We start from the raw sequence: 19298 nt of genomic DNA, 5'->3' as shown, positions 1-19298 counted from the left end.
AACTGTGCTTCATTTTTGTATGAACACTCTTCTTCAAGTACAGTAGGCAGAAACTGAAGATAACATCTAAATTTAATGTCAATAACCAAATTTATGTGAAAACTTTTAAGGAGTCTGAAAGTAAAGAAGCACTTCAAATTCAGTCTAAAAAACTCTTCAAATAAAGCCAGGCTCTAAAGTAGTGCAGATTATTTATCTTAATCAAATTACTTGTATGCAAACCATGATATTTGACCTAAGTTACTATCTATGAGTTAAGTTCTGAAAGTATTTCCTTTATGCTCTATTTCTTGTTTAAAATCTGATAGAAGATATGTTAATATTTGAGAGTTTCTGTGTTTGACTGAAACTACTAGGAAATAAATTGAAAAATGTCCATCAATACGTATGTAGAATAGTGTGTGCTCTATAATTTTGCCACCAGAATACTTTATGGAAGACTCTTAATCATCGTGTTTTCCAAGTAATGTATTTTTATGGTGAATGTACAGAGCCAGAACTTAAAGGGATCCATGAATGTTATATTTAAGACACTTTCATTCGCTTGCTTTCTTGCGAGTGTGGTGACTGCTGTTTAGAACAGTCTGTACGAGTTGTTTTATTGCACAAATAATCATACAGGTTTTGTGCCATTCTTGTTTTTAATCTTTGTAGCTGCAGAGAAGGAACTGTCAATACTGGAATATTGGAGAAAAACCTGGACATTTGGGTGACCAATAAGGTCATCTTAGTTCATCTTTGTAGCTTATGTCTTTGAATTTTGATATTATTAGCAGCTTTTTCATGTGTTTTGTAAGAAAACACGTGGCTGTTGTCCTGGTTCAGTGACAGTGTTGACATTCTTTAGGAGCTGTGTGGTGCCAAAAGGACTGGGCTCCCACCAATCTCTTTGCTGTAGCACCATTTGATGGCAGCCTGCTGTTAGATTTCTGCCAATCTTTAGGAAAACACTATTTATTTTGCTACATGTTTAAGAAGTTCTTGTGATTTAAAGAGCTGTAGTTACCAAATAATGAAGCAGCCACATTAGTCCACCATCAATAAGGAAGGCAGGTAGTGGTTATCCTGAGTCCTATATCCACAAAAAATCCTGTAATATTTTAAAGCTGCATTTGCAGCTTCACTGCAGTTTCTGTCTAATACAAGAGCTACATAACAGAGCTGAGTTGACATGCAGCACTCCTTGAGATGATTATTGTAATGTGTCTGCAATCAATGTTTTTTCCCCATATTTAATTGGAGAGTTTGTTTGGGGGTTCTTTCAGGAATGTATAAATCTGCCTTAAGGGACAAATTTGGCCTATGGATTATTAGACTAAACACATTTTAAGTAGAAAATTTATCTACAATTAGCTTGACTGTTCGTAATGAAAAAATGGCTGAAACCACGGCCTTGTGATTTGATGTCTGTGGTACACAGTGTGCAAGGTAAATCATTAATTCTAAATAAAATCATTTTGCAGGCAAGTATCTTCAAATTACTTAATAACTCACAGTACTTTCCAAAAATATCTTTAAAGCCATCCCAGACTGCATTTGTGAAGCAGGTGTTAGCACGTTTGTGCTTTTCTTTGTGTGTTTTGTTTAGCTGATTTTTTAATGAAAGAAGCTTTATTTGCTCATCAGTTTTTGATTCCTTCAGCATTTTTTGCTGCATTGTTACTCTGGATTTAAACCTATTAGCTGTGTTACTTAAATCAATTAGATGTATGTAGGTCTGTTAGATAGTACTGCACATTGATGTTCTCTGCTTGGGACTGTGTCTTGGACATTGGTCTATTTGTGGTTGTGAACAATTAGCTGACAAACCTTTTGTTTATTTTGCCAGACAGAGGGCAAATGACCCTGAGAGGTTTAGTGGTGATATGTATTTTACTTGCTTGGTTTTCAGTTGGGAATATGAATAGGTAAAGTTTTTGTGCCAGTAATCCAGTAAATACAATAGTCAGGACTCCTTAAGAATAGTCTCAGTATTGTATCCATGTCCTGTTCATATGGAAGCAAAGACAAGATGCAAGGGATGTGGTTTAATTAGACCTCAATTTTATTAGCTTAGCCATCTGGGATTTACTGGCATAAATTTGTACAGTGGAGGTCAAGATCCTTTCTTTAATCATTTCCTTCTGGTGTAAGTTGCTATCAGTGCCCCATTCCCACACAGCTGGTCCCCAGCCTGTTAGTGGGACTCCATTCTATATGCTTTTAATCCAAATGATAAGAGGTCTGGAAGAGAGATTGTCTCTTTGGTGTAGTTCAGACATTAACCCCAAAGATAATCCTTAGCTTTTTTAAGAGTCACTTTCTCCTTACTTAGTTTTCCATTTCAGACTTTTAAAGCCAGCACAAAGATGAGGTTTAAAGGAAGGATAGAGTTCATGTTCCTTATTTCTGCAGTTGTGGTACAAGGCATAGAGCTAGATCAGTTTGCCCATTAATTAATGTTATTACCTCCAAAGGGATATTAATTCCTTTCCTTTTTCTGACTTCTATCCACACATTACTTTAAGGGACATATTTGTTTTGGTGAAAAATAGTAGTTAATTTCTATTAAATCTGTGTATAACCCCTATTTTTAAGTGATATCTGAATACCTGGGCAGATGTTCAGGGAGCAGAATATACCTACCTGAGAGGGAGAAGCCTCTATAGATCATCATTTTCTATTCTACTGGTTTGTGACCTACTTTCTAGAAAAATAATCCTTCCCAACAGTCTTCCTCAATTAACTGTGCCTTACCCATGAAATCTGAAAATATCTCAGTGTTCAACAGCAAACTCTTTTTCATATTCCTGGATGCAATGGGCATTTCTTAAGCATATTTTATTTAAATAAATAAAGAAATTGTGATCATTGTAATGCACTAATAAGTAATTAATTGTACATGCTTTCTCTAGCTCTTACAACTGCAAGAATTGAAATCCAAATATAAAGTAATTTTTCACTTCTGAATTTGAAGTATTTGCTCCATATTATCTAAAACCTGTTTGAATCCAATGCCGTTTCATTCACTGTTGAAAAAACAGTTAATGTTGACTGTCAGAAGCTATGGAGTTTACATCTGTACATCATAAATTTCACTATCATCTGCTCCTTTTTCTACTTAAAAAGAAAAAAAAAAAGCCCCCTGCTTAAAAAAAGAAAGGAAAAAAAAGGGGCCTTTGAAGGCATCAGACCCTTTTGTTTGATGTGTGGAACAAGATTAATAAAAACGTGCCACTACATTAGCTTTTAAATAGCTAGCATGAGACAGTGCTGCTGTCTATACTCACCACAACTTTAATTTATGTAGATAACATGTTTTAGACATATGATAGTTTTAGCATTGAGTTAGGCCTGTTTCTTGGGGAAGATCTCAGATTTGTGACTGTGTTTATCTTTTGTGTAAAGACAATTAACTGGGTAATGCCAAAACACAATAGCATTTCATATTTTGAGGAATAAAAGGAAAATATTTCATGTAGTCAGCTGGTTTACAGATGTGTAATCTTTATAGTCCTTTCTCTTGCTCCAGCGTGGCATTGTGACAGTATGTCCAATGCATCTAAAACTGATAAATATTGGAAGAGAAAATACCTTTTCAAATGTTAAGAATCTATTTGGATTTATAATAATCTATGTTAATACAAATCATCCTTAAATTTGTAATTGTAATCTTAGAATTGTAAGAATATCTACATAAATATTAAATTATTTTCATGTAGTTGACACACCTGCAGCATGTTTGGTATAAGCCTTCAGGTGTTACAAGTTGCTAAGATCCTTTTATTAGCAGAATTTGATATGTTTAAATGATAAGAAGAGTTCAGAAAAATGGTATTCTGCTGGCACCAAACACTTCAGATAGAAAAGTGAATGGAGAAGTAATAATCTCTTTAAGTATAGGATGGAAGTTTTTTCTGTCATGTCCTGTTTTATACAATAACAAATATGTTGATGTATTGCTTAAAGCTGCTGTATCTTCATGTTTATTCACCTACATTCTGTAATATCAATTCTAGAAGAAGAAATTCATTTGGGCATTGCACACTAAATCTCCCACATTTTTGGAATTGAAAAAGCTCTTGTAGAAAGCTGATTTGCAAAACAAGTTCAACTTTTCAAAACAAAACTAATATGATAATTAATTTTGTATTTTTAAGATCATGATTTATTTCTTTTTAAATTTGAAGACTAAAGATTTGGGACAATGTGAACATTATCAAGGTCTGTAAAACTGGGTGAGAAAAGCAGTACTCTTTCACCAATGGAATGAAAATTTCTCCAGTTTCAAGAGATATGTGGAATTTGGTCAGTACATTTCTCTACTCTCATATCATAAGCTAGTATAAATGGAAAAAAATATATACACATTTTGATTCAACATTAAGTACATGAAAATGAACCACATATTGCACTTTTCTCGAGCTGTTCCAAATGGCGAAAGGATTTTTAGTCTTAAATTTTGGGCTTTTTTTCAGAAGAGGCTAGGAAGTCTTAGTGCTTTTAGCTACAAAATCATCCAAGGCAGATTGTGAAGAATGAACTCAGTTGTCTGGCTACTGAAAGAGACTCCTGATGATTTAAAGGGAGAGCTTTGACTTACAACATACTGATTTACCAAGAAAAGGGGTACCAGACCCCCCCTCACTTTATCAGTCTTTGATAAAATTAGGGAGGCTTGGCTGTTTTATTCTCAGTGATTCAGTTTTAACTTGTGTTCTTATGTTCATAGAAATTATTTTAAAGGGCTACTGTAAGTAATAATTTTCTTTATAAAAATAACCGTTTCATGAAAATATCACCTGAACATGCAATTGCATGGTAGATTGTTGGTAGGTTTTAGTTATACAGCTCTTGCCTGCTTTTTCCTATATGTGTTTGGAGAGCAGCATGTGCATATGGAGGTGGTAGCTGGCAGCTTGGAAATGGGAGAGTTCCTGTAAGTAGGGGAGTCCTAACTGCGGTAGAGCTCTGTGAAGTATCCTGGCCTCATGGGCTGGAAGCACCAGGTATCCCTGGATCCTCTTACTGCTCTTATTCTTGAATATTCTACATCACACTTGTACCATTAAATTTTTGTTCCATTCCTTTTTCCCCCATGTTGTTTCATTTCTACCTTTTTCTATGCTTTGCTTTCTTCCTCTTTGGTGTTAATACCTATATACTTTCTGCCAGAGCAGCTCTTCTGTTAGCAGCTAAAATCTAGTTTTTCATAGGGTGAGCTATGTAAATTCCAGGGGAGACAGGTTTCACATGGCTTTTTGGGTTCTTAAATAGAAAGCAATAAGTAAACTGTTCCATTTTAAATCATATGGAACTTTCTGATACATGACAACAAACATCGAGTGCTTTTGCCTCTTTCTTGGCAGCAGCTGAATGGAAACACGTGCTTAGGACTCATACTATTTGTAGACATTATTTCTAATATTTACAGTGAAAGGTGCATTTCAGAGAAGGATGAGTGTTTTCTCTTTTTTATTATAAGAGAATGGATCCAATGATTTTCCCATTTCAAATAATTAGAATGTTTGAGACCTGTCTACTAAATGTGAATAACTAAAATCCAAAATTTCTAGTTTAGATGGCACATAACATACTTTTTACAACTACTTTGTAGGAAATAGTATATTGAAAAAACTGAAGCGAACTTTATTCTGTCTGTAATCATTAAGCACTATCTATATACACATATGTATTTAGCATAAATTTTCATATACTCATTTTATTAAACAGAAGATTGGCTTTTGGACTCTGTTGTTTCAGGTCATACATTGAATATTATTTACATTGAATCTCTTAGTTAATGAGGCTTTATTAAAGCATTTGTGGAATGTAGCCACTATAGTATTAACTAATATTCTGAAAATAGAGGTTCTATCAACATTCTTCATTTAATATTAAAATTGGCTAAATGTGCTTTAATGTCATCCATTGAAATAAATGAAAGTGTAAAAGAAATCAGAAGTCCCTTTTAAAAGTACTGCTAGTAGGAAAATAGAACTGAGTGTGTTATGATTATGGAACTATTATATATCTACAATTAAGGGTTAACAGAGCTGTGGCAAGCACTGTGATTACCATAACTGTGGTCGACATTCAGTTTTGCTTGCTGCTGTGGTGTTTTTTGGTCAGCATGTCTAACCACCATAACCACAGCAAAATCTTTTAATTGCTGAACAGATGTATTTCTTGGTTGTTTTCATCATGACTGAACTGAGGGTTTAATGCTCATGAGAGCACCAGGAGTGCCACCTTCCCCCAGCCATGCATGCGCTCAATTACTTGGATCAAGAGTGTCTCCTGTTGACCACACTGAGAATATATACTCTAAATACTGCCAGGGAGTCAGACCACACTTGGAATATGCTGTGTTGTAGCATTCTACTAGGTATGATTTATTTTGGTTTTTTTCGGGATATTCCTTCCCTTTCATAGAGCCTAAAGTACTTAAAGACCAACCATGATGCTTAGCAAAAGGTTGTGAACCAAATGAGCAAGTTAAAGAGGACCAGTTAAAATAGTTCCATCTTCAAGACAAATTGCAATCAGTAACTGTTTCAAACAGAGGGACAGAGGAGGTGAGGTTGTGGGAAAGAACTAGAATCTTTTACTTTAGGTAGTGCATACAGATAAGGAAAAAAGAAATGCTGGGATATGTTTCAGTGGAGAAGATGCAAGTAGACCTTTCAAAACTATTTAGAAGACTGACCTGCTACTAGATATATTTTTATCCTATTCAAAAGAAAAGCTTCTGACCTAAATGCTGTTTGTATTTCACACAACTGTGAACCATACCTGATCCAAACTACCAGTGTTTGGACAATATTTGAAGCTAAAGCATAAGACGTCATGTCAATTCTGGTACTAAAGAAGTGGTTTATTAACAGAAAAAAAACCATAATACTTGGTTTATTGATCATGTATTGCTAGTTTTTAGTATTCTTTGAACCTGATTTAATTAGAGTACAGTGTTGCATCTTACACAGCCATTCAAATCACTCACTTCTATTTCTTTGTCTAGTGACTGACAGACTTCTGTCATCACTAACAAGTTGTCCAGATACAGGGCTAAATGTCAGATGGGGAATGGCTTCTTCCCCATTTTCTTCAATGTGTAAGGAATAAAAATGTGAAAACTTATTAGATTTTTCTTGCATTTTGTAGCAACTTTTATTTAGTTTTACCACCTGCTTTACCTATTGTAAATAAATGCATTTTACGTGAAGCAAGTTTACCTCATAGCTATTTTCACCAAACATTTTAAGTGTTGTAATGCATGGAGAGCAGATATTCACAATTTCATTATGTCATGTCTTTAAACCAGATCTTGCTGTAGTGAGTGTTTTGGAAGCAAGGGTGTGTTGTTTCTATAATGTCACTGAAAATATTTTCTATGCAAAAGCCATGCCCTAGCTAATACTGATATTCACTTACTAAAAGGGAATTAAAAAATATAGCACTCCAGGTTTTATATTGTTTTGCATAAGATGGAATGTGATTAGATACTGTTGATCAACTGCAACATGCAACTCTCAGCTTCATCTAAACAGCATGGAAAAGACTTTGGGCCTAATGTAAATCCATGTGGATTTGTCTTATACAGCTTTTAAGAGACAGTTGTATTACAAGAATAAATAATAGCCTGACACTGCCTAAAAATTGTTATTTCTGTTAATATATTCATTGTAATTTCATTTTGTGCTATGCATTACTTGAAACTTGTCTCTTCATTTTAATTACAGGAAAGAATAAACAATCCAGAAAAAGAGAATGAACTCTTGAACAAAAACTATGATAAGCTGCATAAGGTAAGTTAGGGTTTCTGCATACAGAAAATTGGATTCTGGTCCTTTTTTAATAGGACTTAATATACTGTATGCTGTAATGTGTGTATATACATTTTTGCTCTTGCACACACGTAACTCTGGGCTGCTGTTCATCATATGACTGTATATGGAAACTCTTAGGTGCTCTGCTGTATTTCATTGGCTCTGTTAACAAACTTGACAGCTTAAAACTTTTTTTTTTTTTTACTTAGGAGGTACAACAGTTGTATAATCACAAAATTTAGAGTTTTGTATGGAGGAGTTGGTCACTTGTCTCTCACTTAAGTTAATAGCTGGAGATTTCTCCAAAATTTGATCATGTCATAAATATTTCTGATGATGTTTTTGTTTATTCTCGTTCATTTATTCAGAGAAATAATTCTTCCTAATAAATCAACTTAACAATCTTGTCTTGAAATTTTCTATTCTACTTAAAAACATAATAGGATGACTTAAAAAGATATTTAATGAGAGAAATTGAAAATAAGCTTCCATTATAGCACAGTAATCTATACTATGGTGTTTCTTTCACTAAAATGATCTGTCTTTTCATATACTCTCATTTAAACATTGATTTGTTTTTCATCATTCAATGTTATAGGTATCAATAAATTAGAAACAGAAGGATTATATAGTCACCATTTAATGAACAGCATTTTTGGTTGCCTATTTGAACAATGCAGCTTTACTAGAGCTTACCTGGGCTAGTAGTAGATAGGACAATGTCCACAAATGCTGCTTAATTAATTTTTTTTTTTTCAATTCTTAAATGGAGTCAAAGGTCCATAAACCCATTCTTTGCTAAATTTATTTTTGGGAAAATTTATTTGACGTTAATGGGAATTTTGTCAAAGCCAAGACTGCAGAACTGGATCTGAAAAGTTTGCAAAGAACAAGTATGAATTTGTCAGTTGACTCTTATTATTTAATCAGTATCCAAGAAAACAATTCATTTATATGAAAGGTTGGAGGAATTGTTTTCATATGACCTTGTAATGCAAATCTAGCCATACTTAAAGTCCCTCCAAAGGAAATGGTGCCAGATGTGGTTGACCATTATAGTTACACAGATGTCTTCAACTCCAGTGGAATACAGTAAATATGAAAGAAATTCCACATGAATTCGAGTAAATGTAATCTTAAAATTTGAAAGAAGAAAGCAACACACGTGGACCCAATTCAAACTGACATAAACATTAGCATTATATGGGTTTGGATAAAACCTGTCTTGTAAAATGTTTTTCATTTAAACATCTAAATTCTTAACAACCATAATAATAACGTTTAATGATTTTTCTGCCAGCACAGTCTTCTGAAAAACTAAACTTATACCTGGCTGCATCCTTATGTGAAGTAATTGTACCTAAAGCTGATGAACTGACATATAAGTGGGTGTTGTGGTCATTCAAACTTGAAAACATTTTCAGAAGTGTGGAAACTGACAGTATTTCTTTTCTTTTGAAGAGAGTTATGTTTTCCTTATGGAAGTCAATCAAACTCTAAGCAATTAAAGAACACACTGTGTCTTCTGTACCTTTGCAATACTGTGGAGTGGTGGTGGATTCACTGCATTATATTGCCTGCATATTACCTTCAAAATTATAGGAGAGTGGTGCATGACTGCAGGACTTAGAAGCTCTGCTTTAGTTCATGCGTGCTGTGAAAACAGTCACACTTTAAAATGCTCTGTGCCTAGAGAACTGTGTACATAGGTTAGCTATAGTATGAGAAAAAGACAAAATACAGGGATATACAACTTTTTAATGAATAATACATATCAGCAGCATAAACCCTATATACTTTAGAGTTTACAGTTCATGCTATAATATTTTATTTCTTTAATCTTAAAGTCATTCTTCAAATATTTGAGATATAAATGCACTCATAGGTATTCAGAACTCAGTCAGCATGTAGAGTCTGAACCTATGTGGGCTGTCTCTTCTGCAGCATCTCTTCCTCCTCTTTTTTTTTGATCAAGGCTTGTTACACAGATCTCTTGAAGCAATAGGTGGATAAAAAAATAGATAGTAGAAGATTTCTGATACATTGATGTATGTAAAATACAAAGTTTTTTGGCTGAAGAGCTTCACCAAAGACTTGAGGGACTGACTTTTTTTTGTTTACAAAACTCTACAATTACTGATTTTTCATGGAGTACAAAAGTGTTTTGTGCCTGGTGAAGATTGACATTTTTTCAGTAAATAAGAACGCAAATATAGTAATATAAATATAACACTCACTGTCTAATTTATATGAAAACTAAGCTCTGTCTTTTTGCTTACTGAGAATTACACTGTAAATTATATAATGTACTTAATTTAGTTTTAATCTGAGTAACACTTTTTGTTGTGGTTTCAGCAGTTCTAATTCTGTGTCTATGCAATCCTTATTGCACATAGATTGGTAGTTTACAAGTAAATAATGTGTTACAGGCAAAGAAGTTATTTTAATTTCTTGGCCTACCTCTGTTTTTTTTTTCTTTAAAGTAGGAGAACGATTACTTTAAATGTGCTTCTTAATCAGTATCAGAATTGTTGTTTTACAGTATGAGAAAACTGTTGTCACTTTGTGGTCAACATTTTTCTTTGAACAGGCAACTGACTTTATGCTCTGCATGTTTCACAGATTTAAAAAAGATCAGGTGGATGATCCCAGTTCTCTACATTAAGAGGTTTTGTATGCGGAAAGAATGGTTTTGTTAGTTGTCAGTCGCTGAGGTTTGGAGTTGTGGATTATTCTGGGATATGCATCTGAATTCCTTTTCTAGTCCCACAAATGTTGCATGCTGCCAACTTTTTGACTTTGGATCTCTAAATTAAGGCCAGTTCCTTTGCTCATCCCACAAACTCTTTCATGTTTTTTAACCGCAGCCTGAGAAAGGCGCCTTGGTTTCAACAGCAGCAGACCAGCATGTGTTTACTTAATTCCTAAGACATGATGACAGTGGTCTCTGTGCCACTAAAAGCTTTTTTCTTTATTATTTTCTGTTGAAGCTGATTTCTAAAAGTTTTTCACATGCCATATGTTTTATTACAGTGTCTTCTGTATGACCCATGAACAGCAATGGAAATCAAAGGAACAGCAAATGAAACTGCAAATTGCTAAACTAGAGATGGCTATCAAATCTGATTTAGCAGACAAAAATGCAATTCTTGACAAGATCAAAGTAGAAAGAGGTATTTTTCTGAAAAAAATCTAATATTTTCTCAAGATGTGAGGTCATACTATGTTAAAGTTCAGGAATATTGTCCAGAAAAGTGTAGTTTCTATTGCTGGTGATTTCAAAGCTGCCTTTTAAGTGAACATTTTTACAATATCCTAAGGTTATGACTAGCTATTAGATACAAAAATTGACCAAATACAGATTATATGCTGAATGAGGCTCATATTTTTTCAGCTGCATTTATTCTTTTTCTCTTGGGTTAATACTTACTCTTTATTAAGTGTTTCTTCTCTCTTTCAATATAGATATTGAAAGCTCTTACAGAAAAGAGGCCCGTTGGACTGTCTCCCTAAAATTACAAGCCACTATTCTATTTACTGTACAAAGTTACATAAAGCCTATACAGGCCCTTGGCCATATTTAATTGTCTTTCAGCTTCCTTAATTCAGAAATGTTTAATATTTTCAGTATACACTGATTTTTATTTCCAGCTGGGTATAGTCTGCTGAAGAGATTATTTCATATGTGGTTTCCCCATGCTGTAGGAGAACTTCTCAGTGAATATTTAAGACACTGCAATCTCTTTCTGTATCTCAAGACTGTGTTATATACTGTAGCAATATATAAAATTTACAAAAGAGCACAGACCAGAAGTAACCTAAATATTTTTAGACTTGATTCTTCCATTCTGTAATTTTTAAAAAGTGTATTTCTAAGAACAATCTAATGGAATGGAGTGGACCTACTTGTTGTGACTAATTCTTCTTATGAGTATGGCTTCAGTTCATCATGTGCTTACTATTAAGATTCTGAGTAGCTTTATTGATATCTAATACTAAACTGAACATTTAAACATTTTCTTTGACCACAGCAAACACTTGCAAAATTGGCCTTAAGTGATATTAAAATAAATAAAGATACCTTAAGCTAGATTAATATGAAATTACAACATACTGGCAGTCGTTACTGATAGCTTCATTATATAATGCTAAATTTAAAATTATATTCAGAGCATGAAAATATCATGGGCTGTACTATTATTTGATTAAGCCGAATTTGAAAAATTCGGCAATGCTTGCCATCTTCTATCCTTCTAATAGGCCTAATGTTTAAGTGGCAATCTTTACCTTCCCCACACTGACACTTGATAGCTTCTTGTATTCCTAACTGTATCACCAGGGTACATGTTCAATTGCTATTAGGTTGCTGCAGCTTGCAGCTTGTTCTAATACCCTTCAAGGCCTGTGTATCTAGGAGCTTTTTATCATTGCTGCTGCAAAGGTATTCACAGAATCACAGAATGGTTCAGGTTGGAAGGGATCACAGGGGGATCATCTCACAGAATCATAGAACATACTGAGTTGTGAGGCACCCACAAGGGTCATGAAAGTCCAGATTCTGGCCCTTCACATTTTGCTCTTGTTTGGATGGAGTTTGTTTTGCCTTCCCTCTAAAAATTGCCAATACATGGCAGAGGGAAACCATGAATAAATGGAGTGACTTCAGCATATAGCTAAATAGGTATTGTGAACAATTGATTTGACCACTTAAAGAAGAACTGTCAAAGGTTTTGGCAAAAGCAGCGTTTAATGTGAATTTGTGAAAACATGACTTTACTGAGTTTGTTGGAAAGGCTCACTTACTGCACAGATTAAGCATACAAAGGAAGATTAAATTAGAAACAATTTGGAATGATTGATACTAAAGTCAGGAATGCAAAGGGGGTAAAAGTGTGCCAAGATATGGATGCAAAGATAAGGGTGCAAAGAGTTTAGCAGCACTTAATCACTGAGTATTTTAACATTTACCAAGCAATTCCATAGGGTTCACTACAATTATAACAATGACTTGGCTGTAGGTATAAGATAGTAACATTCATACCATCATCAATTCCCGTACACAGGTAAAATGATGTGTGCACCTATTTCTATGTGTGTACCCATCAACCTATGAGGTTGGGTTCAGTGAATAAATTACATCAAATCCTTTTGTGCTTCCCAGCAAACAGGGTTTAGACCTCAAAGACACTGGGAATGTGTGGGTGGGGGTCGGCCCAGCCTTTGCTGTCTGCCATGGTCCTTCCAGAGTGGCAGATTTGAGGGTGGGTGAGCCCTGGGAGGTGCCCTGTGCAGAGGGAGGTGCTGGCACTGCTGTAGTTCGCCAGGAGAGGACAACAGGGCCTCACTTCTGTAGGGGCTAACACGATTGACTTCACTAAGTCACCACTGAGTTTCCATCCTGGACACAGCCCTGCGATGTAGTATCCATTGATGAGGTGTTATTTTGTGTAATTGAGCTCAAAGGGAGCTAAAGGGAGTAAGATTACCTCAGAATAAGTTATGTACCAAAGATATTTTACCTTCCAGAGTGTTTGTACTGTGTTGCAAGGCTGATTTTTTTTTTATATTATATTAGTTTGCTTTTGAAACAGAAAATATTGTATAATTTAGTTGTAAAATTGCTAACTGAATAAGATAATACTGGAGCAGGTTCTTTTGGTTTTGTGTTTTTTTGTTTGTTTTTTTTTTTAACTGAGTCTTGTAGAACTGAAAACGCTGAAATATAAATGAATCTGGAAATCTTAGATGCTGTATATATGTTGACAGGTACCAAGTGATTATAATAGTTATGTTTTCACAAATATTCATCGTTAGAGAATTTCTTTTTACTGTATCCATTATTTGTTACTGCAGTTGACAACTTCTCATTGTTTCCTGTGCTGCATAAGCAATACCATTGTTTAAGGACATAATGAAGATGGGCCGTAACTCTTCAGGTTTTGAACTTTAGTAAGTTTTACTGTTCAAGGGGTGTTATAAAGACTGTGAGTTTATCCTTTTATGTAGCATATGGGACAGGAGGTCAAACAAGAAAAGCTAGCAGATGATAAGGTGGAGATGGCTGAGGAAATTTAACAGGAGACAGAAAAGCTCTCACTTCTGTCAGAGGAGCAGTTAGCTGACCAAACATCAATTGCTTCTGGAAATGAGAGAGAAATAACTGAAGAATTGGAACCAGAAGGTAGAATTTGTCTTTATGAATAAGTAACTGTATTTTGTTAATAAATCTATGTCTCTTTCCATTTTCTTAAGCATTTCTTACTAGCAGTGGGAGCTGCCTCATTATGAGAAGCTCCATGACAGAAATTATATTCTGGTGTACTCTATAGCTGAAGCTGGGAAGTGGATATGGTGGTGCTACTTTCTTCCCAAATGGAAACTGTATCGTAATTGAATGCAAAAATCAGGTATCTGACCTAGATTCATAAAATATTAAAGGAAACCTGGCTTCTATTTTAAATGTCTTTATATTTTCTCTTAGAACTATGCTGTTCTAAAGACTATTTTAATTAATATGCTCCTTTTTTTCTGCAGATAACAGCCAATGCTGCTATTGGAAATCCTTTCAGACAGAGAGTGGGGTAGTATGTCTTATCATATTTGTGACTTAAAGTTGTTAGAGGCAGATTTATTTAAAGATTCTAAAAGGCAGGTCATCCTGTTCCACCTCTGAGCTTAAACTGTTCATCATTGAAATAAACCAAGTCACGATACCAAGTTTACAGTAAAAGCACAAACAGAATGCTAAAATTTCATGTTCATTTTTTTGTGCTTCTGCATAAGAATGCATTAGAAAAATTGGAAAAACACGATGTTGAATCCCTGTTGTGTTTATAAGTAATTTGCTTCAGAGAATAAAAACTGAACATGCATTGAAATAATTCATCTGCGTACAGAACTATTTTTTTATTTTTAAAAAATGATAAATTATTCTTTATGTGTTCATGGTGTTAAACATAATCAGAGGAAATCCACAAATTCAGGCCATATTCCTCTATAAAGCTAACAGTTGTTTCTACCTCAATTCATCACTGGACTTATATCATTCCAGTCCTCAACTTTCATCTGGCAAACACTACTTTTTTATTTTTACAAATCAGAAAAAAAATACAGTTTAGATGAATATAAAGATCATTGATTTGCAGGATTAATCATCTGCAAGGAAGAGATGATTTGCCTGGCACTTATTCTTCATTTTTTAGTAAAGCACCTATATTGCTATCAGGTTCCTCAGCAAAACTCAGATGGACTACAGTAAAGGGGTTTAACCACCTTGATTCTTCCAGTGTTTTTCAGATCAAGGTGCTCTTGAAGCAATAAAATCTGACAGAAATTACTATATTATTTCAATTCCATTATCCAGTAATATTAAACAGCTGAGTCATTGCTCATGGCAATTATTTGGCCAGACTTTAAAAAAGCCTTTATAAAACCTAAAAGTTTTTTTAGGTTTAAAAAAGATTTTAAACCTAATGCTGTCTAAGAGTAGCTTTGCTGTATCTAACATAAATTTTCAGTAAAGTTATATATGTACAGTATCAGATCGCTTCAGTGTACTTCTTTTTCTAATATTATTTGTGGGCAAGTGCACTAACCATTTTCTCTTGACTTATTCTTAAAACCAGAAATTAATTACCACAAAGACATATATAAAAAAATAAGATTACATTTATACAAATTTGGAAAATTTTCTTTGAATGGTATTTCAGTAGGATAGTTCTGAAAAAAAAAACAAAACAAGAATATTTCATACTTTTTGATCTAACTTTGACTGAACAATGTTAAAAAATATAAAACTAGTATGTAAAATTGATGACTTCTAGTACTTCTAAAAGTTAATACTTCTCTGATCTGTTTTAGCCTTCTTTTAAAGGACCAGGGCTGTACTGTTAGATCCTATCAGACTTCATGGTTTTTAATGTTCTGCAGTGTGATATCCTAGAGGTAGCTTGATTTTTTTTTAAATGCTCTTTTCAAGGCTGTAAGACATCCTACAAAGCAACTAGCAGCAAGAAGCAATTCTTTGTGTGAGAAATATAGCTGTTCATTTTCTTAAGATATAGAAGAGGTTTCTTCAGAAAGATGCAGAAGGTACTTTTGAAGATGGAATTGCATTGTTTATATGTATAATGTTAAAAAAAATTGTCACCTGTAATTTTGAGAACTAAAATCAGTGCTGCTCATCTCTATTAAGTAAAAACACGGTGCACTTGTTCTATAATTTTCTAGTCATGTATTTTATTTTATCACAATTATTTAAGAGCACTTCTGCAAGAACTTTGTGTTTAGATTCATTTCAGGTTCATCAATTCCTCAATTTCTACCTTTCTCCATTGATCTGTTCTTGTGGTAACAAAAATGCATGTTCATGAAGGGTAGATGAAACAGTAAAACCTCTGAACTTCTAAGAGAGCAAGTGTATTTGATACAGATTGGATTTTAAAAATATGCATTCATTGATACAAATTCTTGGGTTAATTAAAGAATACAGCATGTCAAAATTGTTACTGAATTTGTATTTTTTAAGATTAAAAATCGCAGCCTTTTATCTTTTGAGATAAATATCCTGCTGGTAATCAAACACTGTAAATAAAACTTGTGATTCTTGGAGATTGTTATGCTAGTTATCCCCTAAATCTGAGTTGTATGCCAAACTGTTTAAGCCATTTAAGATCATACTGAGGTTTTTTTGCATGTTGCAAATTAGACAGTTCATGGTTATTTCTTAGATATGTTGATCACAAAGGGTATCTAACAGATTTTCCAGTACTTAACTGTACCACTTGCTTCTTTCTCTTTTCTTCTTGTCTATGATGTATGATTAATCATAGATTACTTCATTTTGTTTCATTTCATTTACAACATTTATGAGCTTCACTTTGTCGGTATGAAATGCTTGTCCCCTTCTTTCCTTTCCAAAGTGGCATAATTAGTGTTAGCATCTTTTTTAACAGGCTACATAAAGTTTAGTGGCTGGATTAAATCAAGTCATTAACATAATGTGCTATACAATTTGCCCCTATCTCTTTTCGTTTCCAGTACATCAAAGTGCCACAGAGTGCCAGTGTAATTGGGCCTTGCTAGCTTGTCAGGTTCAGTCAGGCTGATGGCTGCTGCTTTTACTAAAAAGCTTCCAGGCATGATAATTAATAGAGAAAAGAAGTCTGAGAAATGTAAAAGTTTGGACAGTTCTCTATGAATATTTCATACATTTGAATAATCAGAAGTTAACATTATCAATTTGATGTATAATACATTGATTAAAAGCCTTGTTTCAGATCCTCAAAATAGACATCAAAACTAGGAATTTGCATTTTCTTTGGCATGGTCTTTATATTAAAAAAAAAAAAATTAAAAAATTCTTTCCTCTTCCATCCCCTCCTCCTTTGCTCTCCTATCTACACAAATTCCTTACACGAAATTATATAACATTCAGTTTTCACAATAAAATTTACTGCTGTCAGCTTCCAAGTTATCTTAAAATGTGCCACGAGACAATTACTGGCAAACCCAATTTGTTTGGTAGTGGTTCTGTTTTTTTCTATCTTTTTATCTTGCAGATACCATAAGTGCATTCTCTTGCTCTAATAGCAGTTTACTGATAGCAGCCATTACCTGTATCTGTAAGTTAAGAGCTCAAGTTGTAACTAATTTTGACAGGAAAATCTTTCTTAAACAGCAAAAAAAGAACAATGTCAAGGGCTCATGGTTCTCCTGGTGAAGGGCTAAGGTGAGAAGTTTTAAAGCTTCAAGTTTATGTATAGCAAAGCAATAAAAACTATTCCTTTTATTATGGGGTTTTTTTTGGTGCAGTTACTTGAACAGTGTATTTCCACCTATGTGCCAGCTGTATTCGTTAAAAAAAAAAGGAAATTATTTGGATATTTCATTGCAGTTTTAAATTTTGGCTGATATGATTCCTCTTTGCACTTATTTTCTGCAGGACTTGAATGTGTTTGGTATACTTCAGGGAGATTTTTGAGTGTTCAGAGTTTTTTCCCTCAACATGGCTTGTTTTATGAATACCTAATCTGAAATTAGAGAATTAAATTTCAGGGTTTTAGTATTACCCTGTGTTACTGAGTTACTGTGTTACTCCATTCTGCTGTGCCAGAAATACTAATCCTTTGTATTCTCCTACTCCTACTCCTAACTTCTGTTGCTTTGTGTTTTTCTTCTGTAAGAAACTGGGGAAGTAAAAGTGCTGCACCAGCATATTTAATAAAACAAGAAATAAAATCTATTAAACAGACCATTTTATCAGAGTATGATAACAGTAACTTGTTAAACTTGGTAGTCAGTACTTTCAAAGTCTGCTGAATGGTCTAAGATTAAAAAGAACCATTTGCCATTCTCCATCTTTGAGGTGGTTGTTTGCTGGGGCGTCACTATAATCCAGAAACTAAAGTAAAAGAAAGTTTAAAGTATCCAGGAAATACCTAAGCTGTGTTTTGCAACTGATAAAGTGCGAGATGACAGAAGTTTGAGTAGACACTATTCTGAAATGATGGACTTACAACTTCCATCTACCCCTTGTCAAGTACACTTTGAAGTTGTAATTGAAAGCATGTACTGCTAGTCATTCTTTGTGATAGGAGAAATGAAAGAAGAAGGAGAAATAATACCAAATAACACCAAACAGCAGCTTTTAAAATGATTGAAAACTACAGATTCTTAAGTCATTGCCCATTATTTTTTAGGTAACAAATAAAACTAATTAGTCAGAATATGAAATTAAATAGAAGGCCAGATTTAAGGCTGAACCTGTAAGCCCACAGGAAAAGCATCAGCAGGAGTCACTCAACCTAGGTGGTTTTTTTTTTTTGTTTTTTTTTTTGAGGTTATGACTACAAATGCTCCTTAGTTGCTTACTGGAGAGACTATTTTTCAGAGCTTATGGGCATAAGAGTAAGTTATGGTGACTTTGCAAGTAGAATGTATTGTTCTAACTGGAGGTCTAAAAGGCAAAGAATGGAATTTTAAACTGAGTTTTAGTTGGATTAGTTGTGATAAATATCACCAAGCATCGTTTTTTCACATTATGCATATTATGAGAATCAAGTTCTATTAATCTTTGAAGGTCTGTATTGTTCTCACACAATTCTGTAATGACAAGGGGAGGATACAGTATCAAAAACTAAGTATTAAAACTTTAATGTAAACCCAGCCACATTAAAAATGTGCAATTTGATGCAGTTTTTCACTACAGATGCACTCCTAGCAAATGAAGATGCTATACTGACAATTCTGCTTTCTTCCCATACTAAGAGGTACTTTTTTTCTAAATGGATGAACTGTCAAATACAGATCTTTGAAATTTAATTTTTTTTTTTAATCAAGATAGAAGTCTGTGATCTACATGTAGAAAAATACATGCATAGCTGTATATACAAAGGCAGAAATCCCATTATATTTGTATTGGACTAGATTATTCCATAATACTGCTACTTATTTAATCTTATTTCTGTAACTTCAGTGTACCAAAAATGT

The 19298-nt window shown here is 33.9% G+C and overlaps 1 long non-coding RNA gene across 16 annotated transcripts in view; it reads left to right on the top strand.

The window, feature by feature from the left end:
- Positions 1 to 19298, top strand: part of LOC105758733 (uncharacterized) — an 80290-nt gene that overhangs the window by 11313 nt on the left and 49679 nt on the right. For 10 of the 16 annotated variants that reach the window (XR_012057790.1, XR_012057783.1, XR_012057777.1 and 7 more), the window contains exons 6-8: positions 7722 to 7787; positions 10842 to 10981; positions 13662 to 15899. This is a non-coding gene — a long non-coding RNA (uncharacterized lncRNA). Of the gene's footprint in view, positions 1 to 7721; positions 7788 to 10841; positions 10982 to 13661; positions 15900 to 17487; positions 17539 to 19298 lie in introns of all 16 variants that reach the window. The other 6 variants (XR_012057782.1, XR_012057779.1, XR_012057780.1 and 3 more) reach the window with 6 other exon arrangements.

This window comes from Taeniopygia guttata, chromosome 11, assembly GCF_048771995.1.
Source record: "Taeniopygia guttata chromosome 11, bTaeGut7.mat, whole genome shotgun sequence".
Taxonomy (NCBI): Eukaryota; Metazoa; Chordata; class Aves; order Passeriformes; family Estrildidae; genus Taeniopygia; species Taeniopygia guttata.
The sequence above is the reverse complement of the archived record's forward strand: the minus strand, read 5'-3'. Positions and strand labels throughout refer to the sequence as shown.